The sequence below is a fragment of the Dromiciops gliroides genome, chromosome 6 (assembly GCF_019393635.1).
Source record: "Dromiciops gliroides isolate mDroGli1 chromosome 6, mDroGli1.pri, whole genome shotgun sequence".
NCBI classification, from domain to species: Eukaryota; Metazoa; Chordata; class Mammalia; order Microbiotheria; family Microbiotheriidae; genus Dromiciops; species Dromiciops gliroides.
This window is the reverse complement of record NC_057866.1, coordinates 248,460,931-248,473,445: the sequence shown is the minus strand read 5'-3', so window position 1 is coordinate 248,473,445 and position 12,515 is coordinate 248,460,931. Positions and strand designations below refer to the sequence as shown.

Here is a 12,515-nt window from a genome sequence, read left to right as displayed (position 1 = left end):
ACCCACTGATAGTAAGGGCTGAGTGATCCTGAGCAAGTCACTTAACCTCCTCGAGTCCCTTTAAGGTTATACATTACAGAACAAATATTAACCAGGATTGGTAGAGGGCGTTTCCTCACCGGGAATTCCCTATACTATTGAAATCACAGGTCTGGAAAAAAAATCTGTAGCCTCATGGGGGTCACGTGGGCTTCCTCAAGAGAATGTAAACTCCTACAGGACAAGGGGTGTTTAACTTTTGCCTTTGCAATCCCAGAGGCCAGAACGGAGCCTGGGTAGCAGGCGCTTGATCAATACTTGTTGATGCAGGACCTCTGCATCTCTGAGACAGTGATGCTCAGCCCGAGAAGTCCTAAAAGCCTAGACAGGTACCTCCCCCTTGGCAATCTAAGCTCGGAAAACACTTCTTCCTCCAGCAGCCGTGCTCGAGACCCTTCTCAGGCTGCCTACTCCGGAGACAAAACGTGCCCGGCGCGGCATTCGGAGCTGCCCGGGACGCAAGCAGAAGCCCCCAGGCTCCAGCGCCCCTCCCTCCCTGCTTCCCTCTCTCTCCCGCCCCGGCCCCCACCTCCTCACCACGTGTCAATCCACTGCCCCCGCCCCGCTCGGCCTCTGGCGAGCTGTAGCCATTGGTGCAGGCGGCCTCCGAGGCGGGCACCCCATTGGCCATTTTAGGAAGTCAGTCTGGGGCGATGGTCCGCAGTCTGCTGGCGGAGGAAACTTCCTGGTGATTGTGACGCTGGGCAGAGCCGAAGGAATCCTGAGTCTAGGCCGGGAGCACTGCCAGGGCAGGAATCCTGGGGCCCCCGTGGCGGCGGCGGCGGCTGGAAGGCGGAGCACAGCGGGACGTCGCGGGTTCCGGGCGAGGCGGGGACTTAGCGGCCGCAGCGCTGCAGCCGCCTTTGCTTCGTTCGGGTGGCGGCTGCCGGCGTGACCCGGCCTCCGGGGCGGCTTCTCCAGGCGGCGCCGCGGCCGCTGCGGCTCTTTTCCGAGTGATGAATTGGAGCTGCTCGTGCGGGTATGAGGAGGGCCCGGGGAGGCCCAGGGGGCACCGAGCAGCTCTGCCCTGCCTGCGGCCGGCGTGGCAGCGCCCTGCCGCACTGACCTTCGGCGATGCTCCTCGCGGGGAGCGCCCCCGAAGCCCCCGACGGGCTGGCCGGACGTGTCCGCCGTCGGCAGTGACAGGGCACGGAGCGGGAGGCGGCCGCGGGCAGAGCCTGGCCTTGGCGGAGCCCGGAGAGTCCACCCGGGCTGCTTGGACGGGCGGGACGCGAGATGCTCCGGGGGGCTACGGAGGCATTGGCCAAAGTCGAGGCCTTGGGGGGAGGAGCGGCGGCGAGGAGCCGCCGCGCCGCCCCCTGTTAGTCTGGGCAGCGGAGACCCCCCTCCTCCCCCCAGCCCTAGCCACGGTGGCAAGGGGGCGGGGGGCGTCAGGAGCTGGCCCCCGCAGGGTCTGGGTCCCCCGCTAGGCCCCAGTGTGCGGGCAGGCTGGGGGAGGGGGCGGAGGAGGGGGCGGTGCCTGTGGGCGAGCACCTCCCTTGCACTGTCAAATTCTTAGCCTGGTCCTGGGCTACAGGGGAGTTTCGGGCCGTCGGGCATAGCCGGGATGCAGGAAAACTGGCACATAGTGTTTGGTGTCTGACGTGACTGCGATCGTGGTTTTTAAGCTGGAAAGATCATAGATCCGTAGCTGGAAGGGTCTTATAGGCCATTCGGACCAGCCCCTTTATTTTACTGATAGGGAAACTAAGGCTCTAGGAAAGTTAGACGTCTCGTGCAGGGGCAGTTTAAACCAAACCCTCTGACTCCCCGTTAATGTTCTGCACCCCTAGAATGACCTTAAACGTCTCTTACAGGACGTTCAGAAATTCGAAGTTCACTTCCAAAGTTCCTGAAGATTGAACTAGACAACTAAAAAAAAATGGGGGGGGGGTAAGTTTTGACATACATAACATAGGAATGGTTTGGTAAAGACCTCATTAAACACTCAAGAACGTTTTTGAATTGCATTTATATACCCTGAGGCTTTCCTCCCCTAATTCACTGGGGACACAAGTGTTTTTCGATCTTTGTTTTCCTTCGTGCCCTTTAGTTCTAGCCTCGTTTAAATTCTTTTTTAAAAGGTCTTAATTTTTATTCAGAACTTAACAGAACCAAATAAAGTGGACATTTACATGTATACACAGTAGGAGAAAAAGAGGATTGTACAAGAAACTGCAGATCTCTATTATATATAGCTTGCTTTTATTTTTGAACATGACAAATTCAGTTAGTAGCTTTCAATGCGGTCTTGCTTGTCTGTGCTTCTCTTTGGCCTGCCTTCTGTTCTCTTCATTTAAAAATAAAGACAATGACACTTTCTTCCTTTCTCCTTTCCTTTTCTCTTTCCTTTCTCTTTTTCCTTTACATTTTTTTCTTTCCCTTTTTAAAGTTCAGTTTTATTTTATTTTCAGATCCAGTTTCTTTCCTCATCTTGAGAAAGCAAGAAGAGCAGATCTCATTATAAACATGTATAGTCAAGCAAAACATTCCCGCCTTGGCCAATATAAAAAAAAAATATGCCTCAGTATGCATTTTGAGTCTAACACCTTTCCATCTGGAGGTGGATAGTTTATTCACATAAACTTGAATCAGTTCCTTATATATACTTGGAAACAAGACATTTATCAGAGAAAGTTGCTGCAAAGATTCTCCCCCCCACCCCCCAGTTATTATGTTTCCCTTCTAGCATTGGTTTTGATTTTTACATAATCAAAATTAACCATTTTATCTTCCTTAATGAGCTTTATCCCTCATTTGGCCACAAACTTCCCCATCTATAGGTCTCAAAGACAATTTCATTCTTGATCCTTTAATTTCTTTATTATGTCACCTTTTAATGTCTAAATCACATATCCATTTTGTGCTCATCTTGATGGTGTGAGTTGTTGGTCTAAACCTAATTTCTGCCAGCCTGCCTTCTAGTTTTTCTAACAGTGTTTGTTGAATACGAAGAAGTCAACCCAGTAACTGGGGTCTTTGAATTTATCAAACTCAAGGTTACTGTGTTTATGTGACATGTATGTTGGGTGCCTAATTTGTTCCACTGACCAAATTTTATCCAGTACCAAATTGTTTTAATTATTACCAATTTACAATAGTTTTGAGATCTGGTATCATTCCCACTTCTTTTCCTTATCTCTTTTGAGCTTCTTGATCTTCTGTTCCTCCAAGATGCCTTTTGTTACTATTTTTCTAGCTCTGAAATAATCTTTTGGTGGTATGATTGGTAATTTACTAAATAAGTAAAGTGTTATAGATAGTATTGCCATTTTTATTATATTGGCATGGCTTTAAGTATGAACAATTAATATTTCTCCTATTATTTAGGTTTGTTTTGATTTCTGTAGTTCTGTGTGTATGTATATATCTACATATATACACACACATATATATTTCATATGTGTCTTGATAGAAAAACTACCATATATTATATATATTCTGGAGTTTAAATTTTTCTTCATTTTTTCTTATTGGGTTTTGTTGATAATGTATAGATGCTGATGATTGATATGTTTTTTTAAAAAATAAGCAATTTTGCTGATGATAGTTTCAATTAATTTTTACGTTATTCTCTAGAGTTTTCTATATAAACCATGATATCGGCAAAAGTGATAATTTTGTTTTTTCTTTTTTATGCTTATTCTTTCAATTTCTTTTTCTTGTCTTATTGCTATAGCTAGCAATTCTAGCATGATATCTAATAATAGTGATGATAATTGCCAGCAGCGCTTCTCCTCAGATCTTATTGGAAAGTATTCTAGTTTATCCCCATTAGTTAATATTCTGCCTCTTCATTTTAGATGGATAGTAAAGGAAAGGTCCATTTCTGCTCATGTTTTCTAATGTTTTCAACAAAAATGGATGTTGAATTTTGTTAGACGTTTTTTCTGAATCTAATGGTATAATCCTGGTTTTTGGCGTTATTCATATGGTCAGTTTTGTTTATTGTTTTTCTAAAATTGAACTAATCGTGTAGTCCTGGTATAAATCCAACATGGTCATAGTATATATTCTTTTTGATATGTTGCTGTGTGTAGCCCCTTTCCATCAATATTTATTAGAGGTATTGGTCCATTTTTGTTGTTGTATCATAGAAGGAATTTGTTTTGCAAATAGTTTATTTAATATTGAAATAATATTGAAATTTATTGTTCTTTGAATGTTTGATAAAATTCACTTGTAAATCCACTTGTTTTCTCTTTTTAAATAGTTCAGTTGTAGCTTGTTCAATTTCTTTTTCCGAGATAATGTTATTTAAATTCCTTATTTCTTCTGTTAATCTGTAGTCTTTCCATATTTGTATAAATATCCATATGTTTTCATCACAGTTTGATTAGCATATAGTTGGATACCACAGTTTCTAATAATTGTCTTTATTCATTTTGTTATATATGCTTTTTCTTTTTTGATACTGGTCATTTGGTTTTCTTTTTAAAAATCAAATTAGCCATTGTTTTGTCTATTTCATTGGATTTTTGAAAAGAAGTTCTTAGTTTATTCATTATTTTTTTTTTTTGCTTTCAGTTTTGTTAATCACATCATTGATTTTCAGAATTTCTGTTTTTGCGTTGAGGCTTTTTAATTTATTGGTTTTCTAGTTTTTCTTTTTTCTTTCTTTTTTTAGTTACACGGCACCTTTCTTTCCATTCTTTTTTTTTTTTTTTAATTTTTTTAGTGAGGCAATTGGGGTTAAGTGACTTGCACAGGGTCACACAGCTAGTAAGTGTTAAGTGTCTGAGGTCGGATTTGAACTCAGGTACTCCTGACTCCAGGGCCGGTGCTCTATCCACTGCGCCACCTAGCTGCCTCTCTTTCCATTCTTTATGAAAGTATTTAGAGTTTAAAAACTTTCCCTTCCCATGCTGCTTTGGTTATCTCACACAGACTTTGAAAATAAAAGCATATTTTCTTTGTTTTCATTATGTTTGATGAAATTGTTGTTTCCATGGTTTGCTCTTTGACAATTCTTTAGGATTAAATTATTTAATACAATTAATTTTTAATCCTTTTTTCAAACTTTTATGGACAATAATTTTTATTTCTTTGTGTTAAGTAAAGATTGTGTTTAACATTTCTGCTTTTCTGCATTTGTTTATGAAGCATTTATCCTTTAATATTTGGTTAATTTTTGTAAAGGTGCCATGCATAGGTGAGAAAACATTTATTTACTTATTCAGTTATTTATTTATTAATTTATCCAGCCATTTATTTATTTATTTGAGTGCGCTCCTGATTCTCTTTGTATTCAGTTAATTGCCAGAGATCTACCTTGTCTAACTTTAATAAATATCTATTTAGCCACTTCTTTCTTATTTACTTATTTTTGTTAGATTTTTCTTGGTCTGAAAGTTATATATTGAGTTAATTATTATAGCTTCACCATCTATTTTCCCCTGTAACTAGTTTATTTTTTCCTATAAGTATTTAGATGCTATGTTATTTAGTGCATCTAAGTTAGGTATTAATATCTTTCTGCATATCGTATTCAGTTTTGATCTTTTATTCAAGTCTGGTTTTGCTATTGCCTTCTCTGAGGTCATGATTGCTACCTTTGCTTTTCTGAATTCAGCTGAAGTATAAGTTTTGTGAATCTTTGTTTTGTGTATGTTTCTTGTAAACATAATATTCTCATTTACACTTATGATGAATAATCGTGTGTTTCCATCCATTCTGTTCTTTTATATAGGTTTTTTTCCCTCTCTTTGCTCCCTGTACCTTCTGTTAGAAAGAAGAGGTGAGAAGAGTGTACTTAGCACTAGTATTCTACATTTGAGATCGTCTGCTTGCTTCTCATCCCTTGTCCCTCTTCTTTTCTCCTTGTCCAGACTCTAATCATAGGTTCTTACCCTCTTTTTAAAAATCCTCTTAATCTTCTCTTTATGACCCATCCTCTGAGATTAGTTTGTTTTGCTTATGACTAATCCTTTCCTGTATCTATCTTCCCTCTTTCTTCTTTTCTCTCCAATTCTCTGCTGTTTCTGTTGTTACATTTTTTACACCAAACTCTGTGTGTATATGTATGTATGTGCATGCACACATATGTTCTACTTTCTTTTGACTAGTTCAGATGAAGGTGAGGTTCAAGTGGTGCCTGCTCTCCCCCATCTTCTCCTTTGTATAGTCTTCCACTTGTAAGCTCCCATTATGCAAGATAGTATGATTCCTTCTCTTTCCTCCTCTCCCTTTCTTATTTAGTGTATCCCTTTCCCCTTCCCTTTTCTTTCTTTTTTAAGACCACCGAAACATCATAAAACTACTTCTTGGTCCCTTGTTTTATATCACCACCTTCATGATCTTTTGAAGACAGGATTCTGAAGGACCCTTATTCATCCTTGTGTAGCCCCTTCAGTGGCTCACATGTATTTACTTTTTTCTGCTCCTCTTGATTCTTGTGTTTGAATTTTAGTTTCTCCTGAGCTCTGGGATTTTCATTAAGAATACTTGGAAATCTTCTATTTCATTAAAAGGCCCATTTTCATTCTGTAGGACTATATTGTTTTGCTGGGTAAGTTATTCTTGGTTGTAAACTCATATCTTTGTCTTTTGAAATATTGTATTCCAAATTCTGTTCTCCTTTATAGTGAGAGCAGCCAACGCAATCTTAACTGGCCATATGTGGCACTTTTTCTTGAATTATTAGCTCTGAATTTGGATTCTGACATTTGTTTTCACTTTGGCTTCTGGTTCTGTGGAAAATTCTGTAGAATTTTCATTTTTTTTAAGGCAATTAAGGGACTTGTCCAGGGTCACATAGCTAGGAAGTGTCAGAGTTTGAACTCGGGTCCTCCTGACTCCAGGGCTGGTGTTCTCTCCACTGTGCAACCTAGCTGCCCCTTTCATGGTTTCTTGAAATATGATTTACAGTGTTTTTCTTTTTTCTTTTTTTTGGTCATGGCTTTCAGGTAGTTTAATGAGTCTTAAATTATTTTTTCTAAACCTGTTTTCCAGGTCATTTAAAATGTTTATCTTTTCTTCTTCAACCCTTCCCCCTCAGTTTTGAGACTTTTAATTTTTAAAAGTTTTTTTTTGTTTGTTTAGTATTTCTTGTCTCATGGAGTCATTAATTTCTATTTAGTCCATTCTAATTTTCAGGGCACTTGTTACTTGAATAAAGGTTTAGTCTTGCACTATTCTGTCAATTCTCGGTGCAAGTCTTTCCTCCAAAACTCTCATTTCTTTTTCAGTTCTTTCCTTTTTAGTTCTAATTTAATTTACAGTATTATTTTTTTAAACCCTCTTAATTCTTGCTTTATTTTATTTATTTATTATTTTTTTTTAGTGAGGCAGAGGGGGTTAAGTGACTTGCCCAGGGTCACACAGCTAGTAAGTGTCAAGTGTCTGAGGCTGGATTTGAACTCAGGTGCTCCTGAATCCAGGGCCAGTGCTTTATCCACTGCGCCACCTAGCTGTCCCCTCGTGCTTTATTTTTGAAGAATTCTAGTTGACCTTGTGGTCAGGCTGTATTTTTTCTTTGAGATTTTGGGTATAGATTTTGTGGAGGTATTCTCTGATTCTAGGTTTGTCTCTTGGAATTATAATATTGTTCTTTATCATGATTGTCTTTTTTGATTTACTCATTCTTTCAAGCCTTTATTCCTGATTTAGGACTTTGTGTTAGGGTCAGTACCCAAGCACTTTTGGAGGCAATGTTGGGGCCCTGCATTATCCATTTTTGTAATCTATGGTGCCCTTCTGCTGCATTCTCTGGTTGCTGAGTGCTGTACTTAAAGGATCTCAGGGATGGCTTACATGGTTTGATCTAGGGTGGTTTGAGTTTAGTCTCAGCCTGGACTAAGCTGGGCAGGCTCTTTACCCTAGTTTGGGTGTGGAAAACACCATTGCAGGCATTCCCCTTTAGCATGCTTGTTAGGAAGTGCTTTAAGAGGGAGAAAGAAGCAGTAGATCCTTCATCTTTAGTGCCTGCTTGATCTTTATCCTGACCTTATAGAGTTGAAAGATTTTTAGGTATGGTGCCAAGCACCCCACATTTGTTCAGTTCTTTCCATTGAGTGTTGAAAGAGATCAGAGACTTTATGCTGGGGTGATAGTATATTAAGGGTCTATTCTACCCAGGCAGTCTGATGGCCTTCATCCCATGCAGATCACGCCTAGTTTAGACATAGAAACCCCAAGGAGATGGAAGGGGGGAAAAAGACTACTGGCTATATAAAGATGGGAGGATAACCACTAGTACAAAGCAACCTGCTTTTATGGTGGAGATGGATTTCTTTGGTTTGCTTGCAGTTCTGATGCTGGTTTCACAGGCTTCACTCCATCACAGTAGGGAAAGATCATTGAAAGCTTCTTGATATGCCTAAACCATCCTGTGATAGTAACCGCTCATTGCTGTATCTTTCAAGGTGTTGGCTGAGCTTTGCAACCTTACAGCAGCAATGAAGAAGGCATTAATTGTAATGGACTGAACAGGGCCCAAGAATGTTAAACCTAATAAGTCTGGGCCTACTGGTGCCAGCTCCCTCCATGAAAAGTTTGATCTACCTGAGGCTTATATCCCCAGAACCTGTTTTTCTGCCACTGTTGGCTCTGGCCCCTTGGATACTTCCTTGTGAGGCTTTGAACACTCCAAACTGATAACAATGTTTCGTATGCAGGTGATTTTTTCCCATCATAGGCTTAGGATCCTCTTCTAGACCATCAAGGCCCCCACGTAGGGGCTGGCGCAGTGGCAGAAAAGTGTTAATACATATTCAAATGTCCCCACTCAACGGTGACCTTGAAGTAATACTGTGGACAGACTCCTTCCTTGTGATCATTCCTTCTGTCATTTTCTTTGATAAAGACTGCCCCCATCACCCTGCAGAACTGGGGTAAATCTCATAACAAACCAGCTTTGTCTTTTGGCCTTCTTTAAATGGACTGACTTCCTTGCAGAGGCATTGTCTGTCCTTAATCTGATGTTAATATTTCTTACTAGAATGGTTTTGCAAATCATTTTGAAAGCCAAGTAGGGTTTGGAAACTGGGGAGAGGAATAGTGGATCCTGTGCATATGGGATAGGTTGTCGTATGGAAATTGTGTGTTGTTGCCCAATGAATCCTTTTGTTTAGTCTGTGGGGGAAGTTTGAGGTGAGGGAGGGCAGTGGTATTCCCAACCCCCACTTTCTACAGAAACCTGAGATTCATTACACTTGGGGCAGATGTATTAGATAAGGGACTAAGGCATATAGAATGCTAAGTAGAACAAGGAGAAGAGATATCTCAGAACAAGGAAATGTTGCAAGCCAGGGGATAAAAACCCTTACCTCTTGTCCCTCTGTCCCTCTGTCTCTCTCTCCCTCCCCTCTCCTCCCCTCTCTCTTATGGGAGAGTTGTGGTTTTCGTTGTAATTGCTTTTTTTTTCTTTGTAGGGGGTATACCTTGCTTCTCTTGGAACAGTATTTGTTTATTTAAGATCGAGGTCTTTATTATTTATTACTGGTCATAAAATGTGATTTCAATACTGTTAGTCAGTAAAGTACTGAGACCAAGAGGTGAAATTTTCTTGTGTTATTTCTGCTCAGGCCTAGGATGCTAAGAAGGTGATTTTAGGATGCATGGCATAAATGACTGAGAATGGAGATAGGGGCAATGTAGTGAGGCATGGCTTTCTTTTTCTTTTCTTTTCTTTTCTTTTTTTTTTTTAATAGAATCTTATATATAAAAAAAGAGATCAGCTTTTTTGGATTTTATGAATTGTTTATTCCTCACAGTGTTAAATTCTCAAGCCTCAGGGTTCATCTGTAGGGACACTTAATTCAGTAGCTGCCATCTTCTACCCAAAATTACCCATCATAGGAAGCAGCTTTTCAGTTTTTTCCAGCAAGTAAAAACTTTTAATATCTTTTCCAATAACATGTAGAAACAATTTTTTTTTTGGTTTTGTTTTTGTAGGCAATGGGGGTTAAGTGACTTGCCCAGGGTCACACAGCTAGTAAGTGTCAAGTGTCTGAGGCTGGATTTGAACTCAGGTACTCCTGAATTCAGGGCCGGTACCTTAACCACTGCGCCATCTAGCTGCCCCTAGAAACAATTTTTAACCTTCCTTTTAAAAAATTATGAGTTTCAGATTTTCTCTCTCTCCCTCCCCTACCCCCTCATTGAGAAGGCAAGCAATTTGATAAAGGTGCAGTCATGCAAAACATGTTTTCATATTAGTCATGTTATGAAAGAACACAGACAAAAAACCCCAAGGAAAAAAACAAGTTAAAAAAATAGTATGCTTTGATCTGCCTTCAGATTCTATCAGTTCTTTCTCTGGAGGTGGATAGCATTTTTCATCATAGGCCCTTCAAAATTTTCTTGGATCTTTGTATTAATGAGAATAACGAATTCATTCACAGTTGATCATCATACAGTATTGCTGTAATTGTATACAGTGTTCTGGTTCTGCTCACTTCACTTTGTATCAGTTCATATAAGTCTTTCCAGGATTTTCTGAAACCACCGTGCTCATCATTTCTTCTAGCTCAATATATTATTCCATCAGAATCATATACCACATCTTGTTCAGCCATCTCCAATTGATAGACATCCCCTCATTTTCTAATTCTTTGCTACAACAAAAAGAGTGGCTGTAAATATTTTTGTGCAAATAGGTCCTTTTTCTTTTTTCTTGTTCTTTTCTAAATCTCTTTGAGATACAGACCTAGTAGTGGTATTGTCAAAGGATATGCACTGTTTTATAGCCCTTTAGGCACAGTTCAAAATTGCTCTCTACAATAGTAATTCATAGCTCTACCAATAATGCATTAGTGTCCCAGTTTTCCCACATTCCCTCCAATATTTGTCATTTTCCTTTTCTGTCATATTAGCCATTCTGATGGGTGTGAGGTGGCACCTCAGAGTTGTTTGAATTAACATTTCTCTAATCAATAGTGATTTAGGGCATTTTCCTCCATGGCCACAGATAGCTTTGATTTCTTCTTCTGAAAACTGCCTGTTCATATTCTTTGACCATTTGTCAATTGGGGAATGACTTTCTGCTTCCCTTCTAAATCTTGCCTCTGTTAGTTTTGTTTGTGCAAAAACTTTTAATATAATTTTAAAAATTTACATCCCATAATGCCCTTTATCTGTTGTTTGGGAATAATTTTTCCCCTTAACCACTAGGTCTGACAGGTAATCTATTCCATGCTTCCCTCATTTACTCATGGTATTTACCCTTTTTGTCTAAATCATGTACCCATTTTAAAAAAATTTTTATTATTTTTTCCTGTTTTTAATTTTTTGGTCATATGCCCACTTTGACCTTATATTGCTATTTGATGTGAGCTGTTGATCTATACCTAGGTTCTGTGAAACTAGATTCCAGTTTTCTCAGCAGTTTTTGTCAAATCATGAATTCTTGTCCCAAAAGTTGGGATCTTTGTATTTATCAAGCATAAGATTACTATGGTCATTTCCTGCTTTGTATTGTATACCTAATTTATTCCACTGGTCTACTACTCTATTTCTTAGCCAGTAGCAGATCGTTTGATGATTTCTGCTTTATAATACAGTTTGAGATCTGGTACTGCTAGGCCACCTTCCTTAACATTTAAAAAAATTAATTCCCTTGATGTTCTTGACTTTTTGTTCTTCCTAATGAATTTTGTTATTTTTTTAGGTCTCTAGAGTAATTTTTTGGTAGTTCGATTGTTATGGCATTGTATAAGTATAAACAACTTTTCATTTAATCCCTTTTTGAAATTGTGGGGTCATTTTTTGTGGCTTAGGTTAAAATGTTTTGTTAGAATGTAAGCTTGAACTGCCCTATTTTTGTTATTGTAGTCATAGTCCCTGATGCTTGCTACATATTTGCTGATTAGTAGACTGTCCTATTCTTTTCCAACCTAATCTTATAAACATTTATTGTGTCTACTGTGTGCCAGGCAACATGCTAAGTATTAGGGATAGAGTTAATTGGAAAAAAAAAAACAGCCTCTGCCCTCTAATGGGGCTGGGGAGACAACACACAAAAATAGGCAGGAAACTGGGGTTGAAAGGATGGCACTCAGGGTTACCTGCACAGCAGCATCTTGTTTAATGGAGCTGAAACCAGGCAGAGTAGCAAATGTACAGTGGAGTGAGCTGAAAGTCCAGTTTCTGCCCTTTTTAAAGACATTGGGAGGAATTTGGTACTACACCTTCCAGCCCTCCAGTCAGAGAGGAGAGGAAGGTGAAAGATATGGTGATGAGATCAGAAGTTTTGAGTTTATCTTGGGAGGGGCATCTTGTTCCTGGAAGTTGAAAGGAGGCAGAGCATGAGAAACAAAGTTACTCTGTGTCCATTTTACATTGTTATCTCTACATTTCCCTTGTCAGGAATCACACAATTTGAGCAAAAGTCCTTTTTTCAAAGCTACCATAATCTCCAAACAAACTGAGTTTTATTGAATGCCTGTCTAGCCCCATGATTTGCTACCATCCTGTGAAAGTCTTTCAAAATCTTTGTGCTTCTGGGGAACATTATTCAAAGTTTCTGTCACACCAGG

At 39.7% G+C, this 12,515-nt stretch overlaps 1 protein-coding gene across 4 annotated transcripts in view; it reads left to right on the top strand.

The window, feature by feature from the left end:
* Positions 1 to 608: 608 nt before the first annotated feature.
* Positions 609 to 12,515, top strand: part of HERC3 (HECT and RLD domain containing E3 ubiquitin protein ligase 3) — a 122,479-nt gene continuing 110,572 nt past the window's right edge. For 2 of the 4 annotated variants that reach the window (XM_043971015.1, XM_043971014.1), the window contains exon 1: positions 616 to 1,018. The gene's annotated coding sequence lies outside the window, so the exon portion shown is untranslated. Of the gene's footprint in view, positions 1,019 to 12,515 lie in introns of all 4 variants that reach the window. The other 2 variants (XR_006353575.1, XR_006353576.1) reach the window with 2 other exon arrangements.